This window comes from Kogia breviceps, chromosome 8 (assembly GCF_026419965.1).
Source record: "Kogia breviceps isolate mKogBre1 chromosome 8, mKogBre1 haplotype 1, whole genome shotgun sequence".
NCBI classification, from domain to species: Eukaryota; Metazoa; Chordata; class Mammalia; order Artiodactyla; family Physeteridae; genus Kogia; species Kogia breviceps.
The window spans coordinates 17,524,852-17,544,763 of record NC_081317.1 but is presented as its reverse complement, the minus strand read 5'-3'; the positions used below and the strand labels follow the sequence as shown (position 1 = coordinate 17,544,763).

General features: G+C 45.5%; 1 protein-coding gene and 1 non-coding gene across 6 annotated transcripts in view; both read right to left on the bottom strand.

Moving 5' to 3' along the window:
- ASTN2 (astrotactin 2) overlaps positions 1–19,912 on the bottom strand; it is a 911,658-nt gene that overhangs the window by 119,513 nt on the left and 772,233 nt on the right. The window lies entirely within an intron of this gene.
- Positions 6,870–7,060, bottom strand: LOC131762069 (U2 spliceosomal RNA). Its single transcript, XR_009337151.1, has one exon. It is a non-coding gene; the product is annotated as a U2 spliceosomal RNA (small nuclear RNA).

Sequence of the window (19,912 nt, the reverse complement as noted above, 5' to 3'; positions counted from 1 at the left end):
TGTACGCTGTGCCTGTGTGGTATATACCGCGTGTGCTCTTTGTAGGCGTGCTGTGCATACGCTGCGTGTCTCCCATGTCCCCACCTCTGCGAAATGCGTGTCTGTGTTTCCCCTGCCGGCTCTTCCTCCCCTTCGGGTGCCCCAGTCTCTCTCCCGCCCCTCTCCTCCCTAGGCTGTGACCTGTCTCGGCTGACACCTCCGCTGCTCTGGCAACCCGAGAAGTGCCTGGAGAAAGGTCAGCTGGCCCCCTTCGCCCTGGGCCTGCCGGGAGCCAGGCATTCAGCGTTGTGTGGTGTGGGAGCGCCCTCTGTCAGCCATGTGGCCCGCGCTCGCGACGGGGGTTTCCTCTTCCCTGTTTGGATCAGCCCTGAGACTTCCAGCCTCATTAACAAAGGGCCTTCATTAGAAGGGGAAATGACCATATAATTTCTCGCTTAAACCAAGATGCTTTTGAGAAGAAAGAGGGTGTTATCAAGTGCACTAAGGCGGTGGGTCCACAGCAGAGGCGTCCTGAGTGCAGGGTAAGGAAGACTTCCCTGACCGCCTACTCGGGTCGCAGCCCCACAGAAAGAGACCGCAAAGTGTGCGCTGGCCCTGGCTGGTGAAAGTAACAGCTACTCCCGATTTCTATTCATGCGGCTGAGAATCTCAAACCCACACCTACCCAATGACTTCATGCATCCCCCCCACCCCACCCCCCGACCCTCCAAATAATTCCTCAAGGCCTCAATTTCCCCCTTCCACACAGACCCAAGGTTGAGACCTAAGGGTTCCAGTTCCAGAAATAGGGAGGGGTCAACTGTGCAAAATGAACACTCAAACTTTTGCAGTGGATTGAACACGAGGAAGTCAAAGGCACCCTTGTGAGAGGGTTTTACTTAGTGGAAGAAAAGGGAGTAGTCGTGGATGTACCAGGACTTGCAACGCCCCAGGTATGTGATTCTAAGAGCCTCGGCGGGAGGAGGAAGGAGTCACGTGCTCATATGTGGGCACGAGTGCAAACATACACAACCCCCCCCACCCCCCAAAATGCAGAACTCTCAAACAGCCCTCCTGGCGAGTATCCCTGGGGCTTGGAGCACGCACGCTGACTGCTTCTCTACTTATAGAACAAACAGGCCTCACTGGCACTAGTTTGTACAAACATGTGCGTTTTCGTTGCGTTCCTTGCTGCTGGTGATTAAACAGGAGGCTGATGAGGAGTCGCTGTCTCTGTAAGACTCAGACAAGGTTGCTGGGGGACCTAAGGAACACCTGGCGCAATCAGTTTAACGTGTGTCTTTCAGAACATCACCTCTCATGAGACATTAATGTTATTTCAAGGTGTGGCCGAATAAATTTGAAAAATACCGGGTTACATAAAGTTAAACGGATCTCTTTCCCATAGGCTATCTCACAACTTTTAATAGGATAACGTGTTTTATAAATTTCTGAGAAAGGGGATGACCTACTTGCAGTGTTTCTTGAAGTACTTGGAATTTTTTTTTTTCCCTCCCAGACATCCATGGGAGAAAATTTTAAATTTACACATTGGTAAAGCAAAATTCCAAGTAGCATAAGTCAACTACCATTAAATTCCCACTTACTACAGCAACCGTGTGCTTCGCCTTTGCTTTTGTGTGCTTTGTTTCTTTGCATCTGACAATAACCTGGATAGGTAGGTGCTTGTGTTATCATACTAGATTACAGATGGGAAGAGGGGATCAGGGAGGTGAGGTGCCTTGTTCCAAGTCATGACGTTGGCCAGGGACAGAGCAAGGCTTGACTCTCCAAAACGCATATACTTCTACTTTGCTAACTACTACTGAACATAACTTGACAGAAAGGTTAAAATGTGGTCCCTGCCCACAAGAGCTGTACATTGTACTTAAAGGGACTTTTTCCAAGTATGCATAAAAAAGAGGGGAAATATGGCAGTAAAAGCTCGTGGATAATAAGGGGCATCATATATGGGAGGTGAGCATCCTCAGGGAGAACTGGGAAGGTCAGGGAGAGCTTCCTGGAGGATGTGAATTTAAGCTGTGCTTTGAAAGGTGGAGAAGCCTTAGTGAGATCAGGTGTCGGCAACTTTTCAATGCAAAGGGCCAGAGAGCAAATATTTTCTTCACGTGAGCCTTCCAGCCTTTGTTGCAAATACTTGACACTGCCATTGTTGTGTGAAAACAGCCATGGACAATACGTAAACAAATGGAGGTATGGTTGTGTTGCAATAAAACTTTATTTGCAAAATAGGCAGGTAGTCCATGCGCCCTAGTGTGCCAACCCCTGAGGCAGATCAAGGGGGGAGGGGAGTGAAACCTTTCTGGGCTAGGAGAACCTTTGTACACAAGTGCAATGAGCAATAGACTCCAAGGCCAGTTCCAGGCCCCAGGCCTGCTCATAACTGTTCCTTTTGTCTTCCACGCCACCCCAAACCCAGCTGTGTTCTAAGCCCTGAGGGTGAGCTTACTGCAGCTTTGCAAAGAGCAAGCTCCCTGCATTTGAGATAAGCTGAAGTGGAAGGTGCCTGTGAACTTGTACTTGGATTTAGTCTGTTGGAAAAGCAGAGAAAGACAACAAACCTAGTTCCCTCTTGGAAAAGGGAAATGCTTCCCTGTTTCTATCTACCTGATACCCAAGCCAAACTGCAGAAGTCCCAGAATTTATCACATGTAATATATCAGAGCAGCGTCTCCATTCTTCAATCTCTAGCAGAGGCCCAGTGATGTTACAGTTCTCTCCACTTGGTACCGAATCAAAATTAAGTGCTCCAGCCTGGCATTCAAGGTTCTGTACACCTGACGCCTGTCTAAGACTCAACCTTATTCACTTCAGCATCCACTCTAGCTAAACCACATTTGTCTCTGTGTCCCTGTGCGTGATTTCCAAGTTCTGACCTTCAGGCCTTTGCACTTGCACCTAGAATGCCCTCCTCCTTCCTTTCTTTCATCCAGGTCCTACTGTGACCTTCACGACTCGACTCTGAATTCGTCCTGCTTGGTGAAGACCTCCAGTTCTCCCCTCTAAATTGCCACAACCAGATTCTGTGTTTCTTATGAGCAGTATCACTTTCCTTGGCTTAATTTTTCTTTGTTTTCCAAAATGAAACTAACTTTTTAAAGATTATAAAAAATACACACTTACTGCTTAGAAGACCCAACCATTCCAGAAGAAATTATAATACCAGAGGGGGGGGTGAGGGAGAGAGAGGGAGGGAGAGGGAGGGAGAGGGAGGGAGAGGGAGGGAGGGAGAGGGAGGGAGAGGGAGGGAGGGAGAGGGAGGGAGGGAGAGGGAGGGAGAGGGAGGGAGAGGGAGGGAGAGGGAGGGAGGGAGAGGGAGGGAGAGGGAGGGAGGGAGAGGGAGGGAGAGGGAGGGAGGGAGAGGGAGGGAGAGGGAGGGAGAGGGAGGGAGAGGGAGGGAGGGAGAGGGAGAGAGAGGGAGTGAGGGAGAGGGAGAGAGAGGGAGGGAGAGGGAGGGAGAGGGAGGGAGGGAGAGGGAGAGGGAGAGAGAGGGAGTAAGGGAGAGGGAGAGAGAGGGAGGGAGGGAGGGAGAGGGAGGGAGGGGGAGGGAGGGAGGGAGAGGGAGGGAGGGAGAGGGAGGGAGAGGGAGGGAGGGAAAGATTGAGAAATTCCGAAAGGGCATCAAGTCTGAAAAGATGAAAGGGGTAATACGGCACAGTCTTTCAGGAAGCATAGTCACCTCGGTGTGGATGAATCAAGGGTCTCCGCAGAGGAGTGAGGAGAGATGAGGCTGGGGACGTGGCAAGGGCAGAGCATCCTAAATTCTGTAGGTTTCACTGAATCTTAATTTATAGATTGCCAGAGAAAAAGCAAGAAAAGTGATGGCATGACCCTACCACGTGCCGAGCTTGACACATAGTAGGCGATCAATAACGATGATACACTAATGTAAGGTTGCTCTTGGGGGACAGGCTGAGAAAATACCTCTAATGGGATTTCCTAACATTGTTCACATAGGAAGGCATCGGGGAGAGAGAGAGTCTGCCGTAGAAAGCTCAGGGGGACTGGCTTCTGCAGAGGGTCCTGTAAACTAACTTCTTAATCATTTCCCCCTTCAGACAGTCACTGAACGCCTCCCTCTCTATACTGGCACGTGTGCTGAAGCTAGGCAGGAGAATGTGAGTGGCTAAGGTCCACCGTGAAATTCTGAGGGAAAGCGTTTAAAGGGCAGCCGCATAGCACAGGGAGATCAGCTCGGTGGTTTGTGACCACTTAGAGGGGTGGGATGGGGAGGGGCGGAGGGAGGGAGACGCAAGAGGGAAGCGATATGGGAACATACGTATACGTATAACTGATTCACTTTGTTGTAAAGCAGAAACTAACACACCATTGTAAAGCCATTATGCTCCAATAAAGATGTTAAAAAAAAAAAAAAAAAAGGGCAACTCTGGCGCTGTGCTAGGAGAGAAGCTCAGGGCGGGGCAGAGGAAGAGTTCAAACAGCCCGCTTGTCTGCACACTGATCATCTCAACCTGGGTAGTATTTTACAGAGCAGCAGAATCATAAGTTTGGAAGAACCCCAAAGCCCGATCCCTCTGAGCCCGACCCCTCTCTCCACATCCGAGTGCCGTCTGGCCCTGCCTTGAACACTCCCAGTTACAGGAAGCTAACTCAACCTGTGTCCAGGAGGCTGGCACAACGCGGCTTCCAGGATGCGAGTGCAGACAATGCAAAGGAAGGGGGACTAATCCCCTAAGAAGGTTTAGTATATGTTAGGCGCTGACTCGCTGTATTACTTAACATTGTTCTAGGTAACCCTCATGATAAGCTTGTGAATGAGGATTATTACCCCTGTTGCACAGGCAAGGAAACTGGGGCTCAGGGATACTGCGGCATTGGACTTAGTTACAAGCCTGCTAAGTAGGAAAGCTGGGATTCAAACTTGGGATGGGCTACCACCCAGGGTCCATGGCATTTTAGTTTTTCAAAAGGAGCTTCCAATCAGACCCAGAAAAGGCAAGATGCTTTGGGTAGCCCCTGCAAGGGGCTGCTGTGGAAGGGGTGGCCCTGTTGGTAGATATGGCTGCAGAGGGAGAGTGAGAGGATTCTGGGCTGGGGTGGGAATGCAGGAAGTGCTTCAGGACAGGATTAGGGCACCTTGGCAAGGATGGTCCTGCTGGCTCACGTGTGCTGTTGGTTCCCTTGCGACTGTGCCTGTGCCTGTGCCTGCCCCATGATGAACATCTGGGCACTCTCCCCTTATCATCCGGTCCCCAACTCTCAAACGAAAGAGGAAGAGAGTAGGGCTCGGGGAACAGGACTGCCCTGGCCTGATCCCATAATCGCACAAAGCAAGCCCCACCCTGGATCTGTTACCAACTCTCCTCTGAAAACCATCAGAAAACTCATCCCACACTCCCCCTTGCTTATAGAGAGCCCTGATCCGTTCAACAACCATTGTATCTTCTCTGGCCAGTCACTAGGTATACAGAAGCAACAACAATGATAGCAAACACCTACCATGTTCTTTTTATGTGCCAGGAGCTCTGCTAAGTGCTTTACGTGCATTTTCTTACTTAACGTTAACGACAGCCTTGTGAGAGAGATGCTGTCGTTGTCCCCGTTATACAGATGAGGCATCGAGGCTCGGACTAAGTTATGCACAGGGACACACGTTAAGCGATAGAACTGGGATTGAAATCAGAACCCACGTGCAGAACCTCCAGGAACTAACGCACAGGGCCGTGAAAGAGGAAGACACAGGAGAGGGCTGTGTGCTGAGCCTGTGAGAACAGAGTCTGAGTTGGAAGCAATGTCCAGGAGGCAAGTGACGAGGATAAAAAAAAGGGAGGACACACCCTCTGAAAAGCACTCAGTATATGCCCCGTGCTGAGCAAGGTTAGTTACAATGGTTGTCTCATTTAATTCTGACTGAGGAAATATAGTACGTAATACGTTCTTGGACAAAGATATTTTTGTCCGTGACACTTTCTTCCCTTTGGAAGAATTATAGAAGGTTCAGATCATCAGAAAAGCAGTCTGGAAATTTCATGCTTTAACAAGTTCCAAATATTTTTGTATTATTATTTACTTATTTTCTTAGGAAGTAGAGTCCACACTTGGAGGACAGGGAGGCCAAAAAGTAGCCACCTACAGGGGTTTCCATTCCCTCTCAAGAAGGAAGGCACCTGGAGAAACCGCAGCCTCTGATTATTAGCTCCCTACTATGGGTCTGTTATAGCACTAGCTCATTTAATTGTCCTGACAAGTGCAGGAGAGTGGTACTATTATTCCTATTCTGTAGATGGGGTTACTGTTGCCTAGAAAGGCCCAGCCCATTGTCACCCAGGTGAGAATGGAAGGGCTAAAAGTTGAATGCAAGATCTGTCATAAAGGTCTTTTCTTCCTACTACAATCTACCATGTCCACTTCCATAGTGAGCCCAGCTCATCTCTTTCTTTTCCCGTGGCTGACTCTATGAGAAGGTAGCAGATGCAAGCATCATCAGGGTATAATGCAAGGAGCGGAGCACACACCATCCCTCCAAGCCTACCACCTTTTCTCCCAACCTCTTGCTGTCTGACATGGTTACTATTAGAGTCATCTTTATGAAGACTGGAAAAGGCATTGGACTGAGAGTCTGCCCTCAGGTCTAACCCTGGCTCTGCTGGGCCATGGGTGTGGATCCACAGACAAACTATCTCCCTGACTGGCCCTAATTGTCACCACTGCTAAAAAATGAGGACGTTAGAAGGTATCAAGAGGCCCTGAATTCATGGTTCCACATTCTAGGCTGTTAACACCTCAGGGGAGATGCAGGGGGTCAGTTCTCAGAGCAAAGGTGAACGTACGTGGGAAAGAGGCAGAGATGGGATGGCGGGGAAGAGGAACAGGACTGAAATAGGGAACAGGTCTTTTTTTTTTTTTTTTTCTGGTGCACCGTTCCTGGAAGTACTGCAATCCCAGGTCGATGCGTGGAGTGGACGGAGCAAGCTCCTATTCCATCTCCTAATTCCAAAAATCCATTTAATATATTGTCCTCGGATAGAGGACGTATCAGATATTAAACTGATAAGAACAGATACTACACATGATCTTAGCCAAAAGGCCGAGAAGCGATGGGAACAGGTCTTAAATAGAGGGGGCAAGAGGCATCCTGAGGTGACAGCTCGGCCCTCTTCTCTAGAGCCTCACGGATAAAGTTCATCCCTTGGCCCTGGGAAGAATATCAATCAGAATTTGAGACTGGGGAAGGGGCGCAGAAGACAGCCAGTAGACAGATCTTCCATTCACTCTGGATGCCCCGAGACCGGGCTATGTTCTAAGTCCTCTCTTTGCTGCAGGACAGCCGGATCGGTGGCATGGGGGAGCCAAACGTAATTGCAGAGCCAGCCTGGTCTTCCCTTTCTTTTTACCCCGGCTGCCATTTATTTTCACATGAAAACCATAAAAGATCTCAGAAATGGGAGGCGCACTTAATGGGTTTTTTTGGCACCGAGAAATTAATCTTTTTTAAACCAAGGGGATTTTTTTTTTTTCTTTCCTAAAGATCTTTGGCAAACAGAAGCTAAATTGCTTCCAGACCTCATGAAAGGTATTTTGTGCAAACGAGGTGTGATTTACACTTCCTTTAATTAGTCTGAACCCTGGAAAAAGAAAGAAATAATAGAAAACAAGAGCCATGTAGAAAACAAGTCCAAACAGCCCTAAAATAACAGTTTTGTAAAAGCAGCAGTTGAGGGTGTTAGGAGACCAATAACAACAACAACAAAAAAATCCTTCTAATTCTGGGAGTGGAGCAATTATAAGTGAATTGAAGTTTTGTTGGACTCCTTTCCCCAGGGATGGGGGTGGGGAGAAGGTTTGGCAGAAAGGAGCCTTAGTGTTCTGACTGAGTTTCAAGTTCTAGTTGACCTTCCTTCCGTTAAGCCTCAGTCTTTTCTGAGGGCATTTGGGGTCTAGGAGACAGGCAGGGAGGAGTGGACAGTTTTGCTTGCAATCACGCACATTTTACCATCCAGTTTGTCTCATGGCTGGGTTGCAATATAGTGTTTTGGAAGGGACATGGCTTTTGGAATCACAGATGTGGGTTCAAGTTTTGCCTCTGCCATTTACCACCAGATGACTCTGGGCAACTCGAGTCTGCCATCTCCTGACCACTCCCTTACTCCTTGAAGCTCTCTTTTTCTGGTTGCTCAATTCCCCCAGTCTTCTTAGTGTCCCATCTGCCTGATCCTGCTTAGTCTCTTTTGCAGGGTCAGCCTTATCTACCTAGAATTTGGGGTTGCTGAAGGCTCAGTCCCAAGCCCACTTCTCCTCTGGGTCAACTGGCTTTATCAAGACAGTGTATCCACATGCATTGTTTCACCTTTCATCTGATTAACCCTCCAAGTTCCACTGGATGGTCCCATCTTCTCCCTTGGCTGGTCCTCATATCCAACTGTGTTGCTATGCCTTTACTTGAGTGTTTCCCAGTACCTCAGATACGACATACCCAAAAAAGAACTTAGGATCTTCCACCTTAATCACGTCTGCTTCCCAAAGAAGAGCATCCCCACTACGCACGTGTCATCTATCCTGGACCCTCATTCTCCTGCACCTTCTATATCTGATCCAACAGCAGACCCCGTTGACTTTATCTTTGCACTGACATTGCATGATCTGAGCCAATCTTGCCCCATCTCCGGGCAAATTGGGAGAGTGGAGTGAGATGATCTCTGAGCATGTCCTGGCTCTGACATTGTGCGATGACTCACTGGTGATCATCTTCCTTCACCCACTCTCCTCTTCTTACGCTCTCACTCAGCTCACTTAGAGTCTATTACAATTTCTGGATCCATCCAGAGCCTGGGCCCAGAAGCCCCTGGAGTAGTTTAAGTTATTGAGACAATACAGGACCCAGCAAAGCAGCCTCTGGTATGAATCTCATTGCTAATCCCGTTCCTTCTGAAGACTCATATCCCTCAAGGCGGGGGCGGCGGGGGGAATAAAAGAAACCAGAAACTATCACAACACTTTTTAGGTAAAAGGAATGGCCAGAGTGATGTGCTACATAAACTAGAAGAACAATTTCATTTGACCTTGAGAATGTTTAAGGGCCTAGGGCTCCATTCTACCTCTAGAATACCGGTAATCATAAGGCCAGTTTCATGGATAAATGCTCTTTCCATAAAATGAATGAAGAGTAATGAACCAGAGGAGCTGGGCTCCAGTCCTGGCTCTGCCTCTGACTTCCTGGGATCAGTCCTTTCTACTCTCCAGGGCTCTACCCTCTTGTCTATACAATGAAGGGGTTGTACTAGAAGACTGACATGGGCTCTGGCAGCTCAAAGGTTTGCAGGAATTTTTTATGAACTGTGCAGAGAATGAGAGGGTCTAGGGATTGTCCTTTATAGCTTTCCCAGAAAATTATGCATCTTCCCCATGAAAGGAAGAATATAAATAACAATGGCTGAAATTTATTGAGCACCCATTATGTGCCACACACGAATGTCCACAATTGGAAAAAAAAAAAACTAAGAGGGAGATAAAAAAAAAAAAAAAAAAAGGTTAACTGAGATTTCAAACTTCACGCTGACTGATTCCAAGCCTGTGTTAGACACCTTACTCTCCACCTATCCAGCCATTTCTGTTGTTGTTGTGCCTTTGTCTGTTCGTGCATCCATTCATTCATGCTACAAACATCCTCTGAGTATTTCCTCTGTACACGGAACTGAGCGAAACACAAGGAAGCATGAGAAAAGGTCCATCAGGAAGCTCAGAGATGGGCTAAAGAAACTAAGAATCATGAGCAGGAAGTTTAGAAAAGTTACGTTTCTTTCCAAAGTGCCACTCTGTTCATGTTTATGATCCTCCTCAAAAGGCATCCAAGGCTTCCCTCTGCCTGCAGGATGAAGTCCAAACAGCTTAGCCTGTTTCCTAACCCTTCTGTGATCTGGCTCCTGTCTCATCTCCTCTCAACCACATTCATTCAACAACATTTGTTAAGTATTAACCATGTGCCAGACTCTGTTCTAGAGTATTGGAATGCAATGTTGAGTGACAAAGGCTTGGGCCCTGCTCTCCTGGAGCTTACAAATATTAATCAAATTATCATATCAATACAGAAGTAGGCATTCCCTTAAGCTTTCCATGGTCCAGCCCCTCTAGGTGCAGGGTCTCCCAGCCCATCAGATGCTTCCAGCCCAGGAAGCCTACAGTGATGCAGTTCTTGTTGGATTCACTTGAAGATCAGATGACCTTTTAACAATGTGGCTTGTCCTACTAATCCTGCAGAAATACCTACTTCTGAAGAGAGACTTTTTTTTTTTCTTGGTGCCACAAAATTTTTTAAATTTTGTTTCAAGATAGTTTTTCAACAGTTCTTATGTACACTACCACACAATGGCATGCCCTCCCTCCACAGAAGTCACTATGCTTAAAGTCAATTGCTTATTGTCTATCTCCCCTACTCAACTCTAAATTTCAAGAAGGCAGAGGTCTTGCCTAGTCTTGTTCACCAGTGGAATCCAGCACTTAGCCCAGTGCTTGGCACACTGTTGACATTCAGAACATGTGCTGCTTACACTGAATCATCCTTAATGATCCCTAAAGCCTTAATTCAAAAAGAGACTGTGGCAGACATAGATTTTTACCACCACTCCCTCTTCCCTTTCAGGATGGGGAAAAAGAGCCCGAAAGGAGAAGCAACTTTCCAAAGGCTGCAGAAAAAGTTGGTAGCTCAGTTAAAGTCAGAACCAAAGAGAATCTGATGTCCAGAACTCCTGGGTACCACATCCATTCACAAGGCTTGAGTCTGAAATGGTCAGGAAGTTATGGCCTCCGGGGGAAAAAGAGTGCGTGACTGGAGGCAGGTACAGTCTCCCCAGCCTTTGCTGTATACGCATTCATCTCAGAGAGTGTCACTGAGTGGACTGTTCCAGAGCTAGAGAAGCCCATCTGCATGGGAGGGAGAAACCCTAGCCTGCCCTCAAGCCAGGCCTCTGAGAAAAAGATTCAATCACTCCCTCTAACCCAAACTCTCCAAAACACTATTTCCTATTATGTCTCAAAACCCCAGTTTAACCCACCCGCGTCTCGAGATTAGATCTGTGAGCTCACAAAGGCTCAGTCACTCAATTAAGAGGAGGGAAAATCTTATCCTCTCCAAACAAAGTGAAATGTGACATAACCCAGTTGCTAGAATTATGTCTCATTCAGGAAGAAGGAGAGGAGCAGAGAGAGAATGGGTGGGTATGTCATTACAGGAATTTTCCAGGGGAATTTGAATGGTGTGGCCCTCCAAACTTCAATGTTCCAGTCCCCAAAACAATGCTGAGGGCAATGTCCTGGCTTTAGGAGAGGCGTAAAGGTGAAGAAGCCTCTTCTCCCCTTGCCCTGGATCTCTGGGTAGTCTCCAAGTGCATTCTGATTCCTCCCTGGATGCCTGGCCTGGTATCAATGATGAGCCAAAGCCCCGAGAATCCTAAAGGCAGGTGCCAGTCTCCAAAACCTACTTGATTAGGTTAATGCAGAGTGTGGGAAAATTCCTCTTAAGGAATAATCCTTTCCTCCTCCAGGTCTTAATTTGCACATCCTTAGAATGAAAGTTGACAGACGTCGACTTGGATAGTATCTAAAGTCCCCCAACATTGATGGTCTATGATCAGTAGTTTAAAAAGATACTCTGGCATACCAGAAAGGGCAGGGACTCTGATAGACCTTGATCAAATCCCAGTTCTGCATTGGAAAAGTGATTTCACCTGACTGAGCACCAGTTTCCCCTTCTTATAAAAAGGACTAACAATTTATACCTTACAGAATTGCTGTAAGGAATTGAGAAAGTATATCTGATGTCCTACGCAGTGTCTGCATACAGACATATGCAGTAAATGGTAGTAAGCATTCTGAGAAGGTCTTTGGGCTTTGGCTAATAAATGACTGATTTTAAGAACAAGACCTTTGAGATAAAATCTTGACAGAGACTTCGAGTTTAGAAAGAAGCCATGTTCTCAAGTTAAAGATTCTGCTTTAGAAAGAAGCCATGTTCTCAAGTTAAAGATTCTGCTATCAAAAGCAACTGCTTGTCTCCTAGAGGCCACTAATTCACAGCTGGTGAAACCTGGTTTCCCAAAACCAACTGGTCATGTTAAAAAGCAATACAGTTACAGAACACACGTAGATCTGAGGCCAGCTTTGGAAGGAGTCATTCTTTCCACTTGGAGTGTTATTATGTCTTCGGTATGGATTCAAGGGTAGAAAAACTGGGATAACTTCTGCTGGGTACCAAGCCATGTAATTAACTTTAGGCCATCCACATTACCATGCCCAGGTTTCAGGTTTCAGTTTTCTCTCATATATAGTAGGATAATGATATAAGTTTCTAGAGTTGCTGGAAAGATTGACTGTGATAAGCCCAAGCCCTTGCAGTGTAGCTGGTTTGGCAACAAGAGCAAGAGTCCTTAACAGCTGAGACCCAGCTGTACCTCTTACTAGCTCTGTGTCCTTGGTTAAATCACTTTCCCTCTCTGAGTCTCCATTTTCATATCGGGAAAAGGAACCCAAGGATACTCTGTGTTGTAGGACTATTGTAAACAACTGATGAGACAATGTATGAAAGGGGGTTTATAAAGTAGAAGGATTACCCAAAAGCAAGAGTTGTTCATGTCTACGCCCAGGCCTTTCTAGAGAATATTCTAGCATCTCCTCCTTATTCTTTCAGTCTTAAAGTGATTGTACTACCATGTAGATAAGAATTTCAAGGTCCCGGTTTCATCTCTGCCCTGTGAAAAGGTTACCAGTATTTTTTCTTGCCATTTAGAGTGACCGAGGAGAAACTGGCCAGACTGTTGTCGTAGGTTCAGAGTCTTACTACAAAACTGCAACTCCACCCAGAAACCTGAGTCAATTAAAGAATGAGGCACTGGACACAAGCCACGCCAAAACTATCCACCCTCTGCTTTCCAGGATCCCAAATGACACTGGTCATTGAAAAGCCACCCCTCTTACCCAGAGGGAAATGTCGGCTCTGCTTAAGATGCATTTAATGCCCAGCATTAGATGTTAAAACTCAAACGGGCCCTTCCAAAACTGTGACTTTCTGTTCAAAGACTTGCTCTTGTTTGGCTGTATCTTGTAAAACACTTTAGTGGCAAATTTAGGACTTATCAGAGTCGATTGACAGCCTTGGGAACTGAAAGTCTCTGTTTATTCATTGAGTAGAGACAGTGAGAGCGGTAGCAACAGATGAGATGGTGTCTATGCCAGAATTTCTAGAGGAAAGAGATCTCTGAACCCAGAATTGTAATAGGTCCTGGAGTGGGAATCAGGAAAGGCTTCATGGAGAAGGCAGAGCCAGTTATAATTGCAGTAGTCTTTAGAACAATGATGGGTAAAAACTGGACACCACTGGACCTTGGGTATATTAGCATCTCAGAACGTGAGTGACCTCATCGGTAAAATGTAATGATACACTTCCTGCTTCATTTTTACCGCTGAACAGTATTACGCCAAAGGACTCAATAAATGATATTCTTCTCTGACATCTCACTCCGATTTTTTTAAAAATTGAGGAATAGCATTCATATACAATAAAATGCACAGATTTTAAGTACATAACTCAATGTTTTTGAAAAACGGCTGGGTTCTCTGGCATCACTCTGGCATCTAGGAAACACATACTTATAAGGAAACTTATACATGAACTGGTCCAACATTTTTTTCTTTCTCTTTCATTGGGAAAACTGAGGTCTAGAGAATTGACTTGGGGAGGTAGATGTGGGGAAGGTCATATAATTCTACGGTGATCAAAATGATCCCCCCAAGCAGCAAAGATCTGTTCAGTGCTTAGCATGTCCCGGAAGATAACTCTCCCCACAAAATGCTTCATTATCAACCATATTGAAAGAGGTGCAGACACATGGAGACTTTTAACCTTAGGTCAACACACCTGTTACAGTAAGAAAGATGGGAAGAATGAAAAAACAATACAGTCCAATATTCCTCATGAAAATAAATACAAACAGCTTCAGCAAAAATACTATCAAAGCAAATCCAGCAGAACCTACAAAGGATAATTAATAATCACCACATCGGGAAATAACCTAAATGCCTTTCAACTGATGAATGGAGGAACAACAGAATCTTGCTCAGCAAATAAACAAAATCAACGACTGATACATACAACGTGGATAAATCTCAGACACATTATGGTTAGTGAAAGAAGAAATACTCAAGGCTATATACTGTATGATTCTATTTATATGACCTTCTAGAAAAGACAAAATTATAGGAACAGAAAACAGATCACTGACTGTCAGGATGGGGAGAAAAGATGACTACAGAAGCACAGCACAGAGGAATTCTGGGGGGTGATAGAATAGTTCTGTGTCTTGATCGTGGCATTGGTTACACAACAGTGGGCATTTCTTTTGAAACTTGTAGAAGTCTATACCAAAAGGCATACATTTTACTACACGTAAATAATACCCCAATAAAAAAGTGAATTAAAAAAAAAAAAAGATGGGAAGAATGAAAAAATGCCGAAAGGAAGAACAGATTGTAGTTGAAGATGTATAACTGCTGAAAGCACCAAGCATATTGAATAGACAGTTAACAGAAACTCCAGAAATAATCATTGAGTGAATGAGTGAATGAATGAATGAATGTATCCTCTGCAGACAGCTGCATCAACTTGGACCACAAACATTTATTTCAATGTTTGGAACGGTGTCCCTTAGTTCCACATGCACACATTGCTGAGGAATCCAGTGTCTCTCTTGAGGTTAACCTCTCTGCCTTTGAATTGTGAAAGAATTCTAGAGGTTTTCTCACTCAAGTCTCCCCAGTGCCTTGTGGCAAGGTCTCCGGTGGTGCCTCTTTCCTTCTTTGCCTGTAACCCCTGCCACTGCCACGTGACATCACTTCGGAAAACAGGAGTTCTGTATGCCGGGTCGTGATGAAGGGAGAGGCATTAGAAAGTTGCCTTACACAGACCACAACCATTCTCCAAGGGAAGACAACCCCACAAGAGACCCAGGCTCAGGCTCCCGAGCATACAGCTCCTGAGATTACGTTTCATTCCTCATCCCCAGGCCATGCCCACTGTGCCAAGGTGCCTGTACCTTGGCTTTGAGCCCGATACACCAATCAGACTTCTTCCTACCAAATGTTGAGACACCCTCCATGTGGGGATGATCTTAACCCACCTGAGAGTTTCTAGACTTTACCAGGGAAAGCGATTGGATCTTCCACCCATTTGTTTCCAGTGGCAACTCCTTTTTTTAAAAAATAAATTTATTTATTTATTTATTTTTATTTTTGTCTGCGTCGGGTCTTCGTTGCTGCACGCGGGCTTTCTCTAGCTGCCGTGAGCGGAGGCTACTCTTCGTTGTGGTGCGCGGGCTTCTCATCGCGGTGGCTTCTCTTGTTGCAGAGCACGGGCTCTAGGTGCATGGGCTTCAGTAGTTGTGGCACGCGGGCTCGGTAGTCGTGGCTCGCGGGCTCTAGGGCGCAGGCTCAGTAGTTGTGGCGCACGGGCTTAGTTGCTCTGCGGCATGTGGGATCTTCCTGGACTGGGGCTCGAACCCGTGTCCCCTGCATTGGCAGGCGGATTCTTAACCACTGCGCCATGAGAGGAGTCCCAGCAACTCAATTTAAAATCAAATTTTCATAGCTTCTCCTCTTCAGCTCTGCATATCAAATGTCATTGAGAGGGTAGCCTTCTTCAGGCCACCAAAGGCCCTAATCAAATCCTTCCCCCTAGTGCAATTAAAGGTTACCTACCATTCGTAGCTTTATATTTATATCTAAGAGAGGCCATTCACAAGAACCTTCTCAGACAAAAAACCTCATCTCCAAGCTAGCTTGCTGTCTCTAGATATAAAAACTGCTGCCATCTTTTTAAATGGAAGCTTCCCTTAAGAACAAGAGAAATGATAATAACAATAATAATGATGATTATCTACAACTCCAACAATATGAATGAATCTCACGATATGGTGAGCAAAAGAACCCAGAATGCAACAGAATGAATTTGTACATTTTTTTTTTACATATAGCTTAAAAAGCAGGCAAAATTAACCTATATTAATAGAAGTCAGGATAGTGATTTACCCTTGGGGGGGTGTCTATGCCTGAATGGGAGCACAGAGTGGATGTCTGGGAGGCTGGCAACATCCTGTTTCTTGATTTGGGTATTGGTTTCAGGGCTGTGTTCACTTTGTGAAAATTCGTCAAGATATACATTTATGATTAGTGTAATAGCGTGTATGAATGCTACATTTCCATGGAAATTCGAAAAACAAAGACACTCTGCCAAAAATGAGTAAAAGAACAGAGGATGGTATATTTCCGTAATACTCTAGAGGCTCGAAATCATAAACCTTAAGGACAGAAAGGCCTCAGAGGTGATCCATTTCAGGCACCTCATTTCAGAGGTGGGGAAAATGAGGCCCACAGAGGAGAGCGCCAAGATCACACAGGGACTCAGTGTCACATCAGGTCTCCTGCAACCCAGCCCTTCCTAATGTTGCTTTCCTTCTTCCGATGATAAAGAGGAGATGCGGGGGAAGTCTAAAGATAAGCCATGAATCTGGGCATCCAGATATAATATTCTTCAGACGTCGATTAGTATCTGTCTTGCAAATGGCCTTGGCAGCTGAGACAAGGCAGATGTGGCCACACAAATATGTTGCCCATGACACATGGGTTGGAAGAGTGAGGCAGAGGCAGCTCTGAAGGAACAAAAGGAGAACATGTCTGCCTGGAATGCACTGGGAATGAGGATTCCAAAGAGGTCATCCAGGGAGAAGCTGTGCCTGAACCCCAGAGAAGGCTGGGTACATTTACTGACATTCCAAACATTTGTGCTTTTGCAAGGGATATAAAAGGGAATCTGCTGCCCTGCCTGGAGGCATGATCTATGGGCTTCCGAGGCACTGGGTGTGGGCCACTCTTGAAGGCATGATGCAGTGTTTGATGGATGAAGGCTGAGGATACTCACTAGGCCACACATTAATAAGAAGGATCAGACTGCCCTGCTTGGTGGAATGGGATGCTAATGCCATTCTCCATGTGGACATCAAGGGCAGAGGATGTCTGGAGGGAGCTAACCTGCTTTATATCTTTACCTTGATCCCACTTGTCCAAATTTGAGCCTCTGTTCTGTTGCCAAGACCCTACGTAAGCCAAGACCGGGGAGACTCACCCTATACTGCAACCACCCATGATGCCTCACCTGCCTCTAGCCATTCTTAACTGAGAATGAGGAGGTGTATTCTAATCACAGCTTAGCCCCTTCCATCACTTTCTGCTGCCCAGAGAATGGAGCTCAAAAATCTTTGCCTGACCTTCATGGCACTCACCCACTTGACCACAAACCCCAGGGCCTCTCACATTATGTTCCTCCAGGCACCTTTCTTTGCTGTCTTCATGTCTTTCTTTTTTGGTTTATGCTCTTTTCCCTGTCTGAATCGCCTCTTACTCATCTCTGTCACTGAAACTCTTCTCATCTTTCTAGGCTGATGTCAAGGCCACTTTCTTCATGAAGGCTTCCTTGATTACCAGTTCCCCAACCCAAACTAATTTTTCTTCCATTGTAAGTTTTTGTATATATTTAGTCATATTCCATTTTTATTCTATGATCATACAATTGTCTATTTTTCATTTCTCTCTCCCTAGATTGAGTGCTCCAGAAGAGAAGGGATAGTATTTATCATGTTCCCCACTGGTTTCCAATATACTTGAAATGTGTAGCTGTTCAATATACACATTTTCTGAATGAGTATATAAGACCATCCTTGAGGTCACCACACACTCCTAGTCTCTGATTTCAGCCTCAGCTGCAGTGGACAGTTTCAGTGTGAGTTCAGACTCACTTTGTCCTGCTCCAATAACTTCCACCTTGAGATACGCCAGGTGTGTCTTTCTGCTTTTTGGCCTGAGACCTTCCTTGATGCCATGGGAGTTCTCAGTTCAAAAGGGTAAGCACAGCCCAGAAGTGAAAGGAATAAAAATCTTCAAACATCATGGGTAGGGAGCCAGAGCAGACATACTCCAGCTTTGCACCCTCAGGCAGCAATTCTGGGAGGTATCTGTCTCCTTCTCAGGAGGTACCAGTGGAATCAAGCCCATACCACTCAGTAATTACCTGTGAACACACCCCTGTATTGGTTTTCTCTTCTTCTGGTGTCACTGCCCAAGCTGCCTCACAACTGTTTCCTGTGTGTTCCTATCAAGTACACCATCTGCTCCCAATCCTTGCTCAGGCTTTTTAGGTTAACCAAAATGAAAAACAAAACAAAACAAAACAAAACAAAAACAGGATGAATAGATGTCCTCTACTTTGAATTACAGTTAGATAACCCAACTAACCATTTCTAACATTTCTCCAGTGTCTGGAACCAACTTTTCACATGGTAGATAGTCCATAATTGTGTGTCAGCTAGAAATGAATTTAAAAATATAAGCCATTAGTATCAACTTAGCATGCAGAGGAAAATCCCACTTATAAACTAGATAATCATCAAGACAGGTGTCCACGTAGCTATCTTTAGGTGACAAACATTAGAAGAATCCAATCTCACTGACATTTGATTTTGCTGTCACTTTACATTCAGCCAGTTGAGCCTACTCACTGCATCTCATTTTCCTCACCCCTTGCCTCCTTATGCTACAGGCCCAGAACTCCCCTGAGATGCTCAGCCACTGCAGAAGAGCCAGATGTGATCTTTAGAAGGTGTGATTCATCACACACCTGATGACAGCACATCTGCACCAATGCGTGAAACATGGGCCCTGTAGCCCCAACCCAGGATATGACCCAAGTGACTCAGAGTTTAAGTTTCCTCAGATTTCTCCCATGAAAACAGTGCCTAGCCCCTCCTACACACCCCCAATCAAAAACACACCTCTTAAAAATTGTGTTCTTTTTAAATTACATAATCCTCTCCTTTTTCTCATTTAAAAATCTTGTTTTTAGTTCTTCCCCCTTCAGGGATGCCTTGGAAGCTATCAGGAGTAGGGACAACGAGTATGGACAAAGAGTTGGGCTCAAATCCTAACACTGTCACTTGACAACTATATGTGCCTTGGCAAGTGACTCTGCCCCCTGAACCTCGGTTTTCCCAGCTGTCAAATAAAGATAATAATAACTACTTTTCAGAATAACTCTGATGATTAAATATTATAAAGACACTTGGTATATAAATGCTCAATAAACGTTGGTTCTCTTCCCTTTCCCTTTAATTAGCTTTACACTTTCCATAGTGCCTACGAAGTTCTAATACAGAGCAGGTGCTTAACAAATGCCACCCCTCTTGCTTCATCCTCGCTTTGGCTCCCTTTATATTGGATAACTTTCTGCTTCTTCACTCATGGTGGTTTTAACTGCCCGGTTTCATGAACTCTGATAACAGCATAATTTATATTTTCGGTGCTAGGGATATAGCATGGATTGAGACAGTCAAGGTCCTCACCCTTGTAAAGCTTACATTCAAGAGCAGGGGAACCAAAACCAAACGGGCAAACACATAAATAAATGGGATTTCAGAGAATGATAAGTGATGTGGGAGGAGTAATACTGAGGGATGTGACAGGAGTGACAGAAGCAACCTTACATTTGGGTGGTCAGGGAGAACTCTAAGTGAAGATGCCAATGGGAAGAAGAAACCAATTGCCATGAAGGTGCTGACAATCCAAACAACCGGGGGCAGGAAGCTCTAGGAAGAGGGAAGTAGATGTGAAGCTTGATGTGTCTGAGGATGAGAAAGAAGACGAGTGTTGACTTCTGCCCTTACACATTAGGTTAGTCATCAGCCTCCTAAAAGCCAATGGAAGAAGGGAAAGAGTTTGAGTTGTACTGTTCTCTTTTCCACATATAAAGGAAATATATATCAAGGATGGTTATACAAAGGAATTTATGTTCTTGCCTACTTGAATGTATGGCCTCTGTCTTTTCTGGCCTTTGAAAGTGGTATGCTCCTTTCTTAGAGGT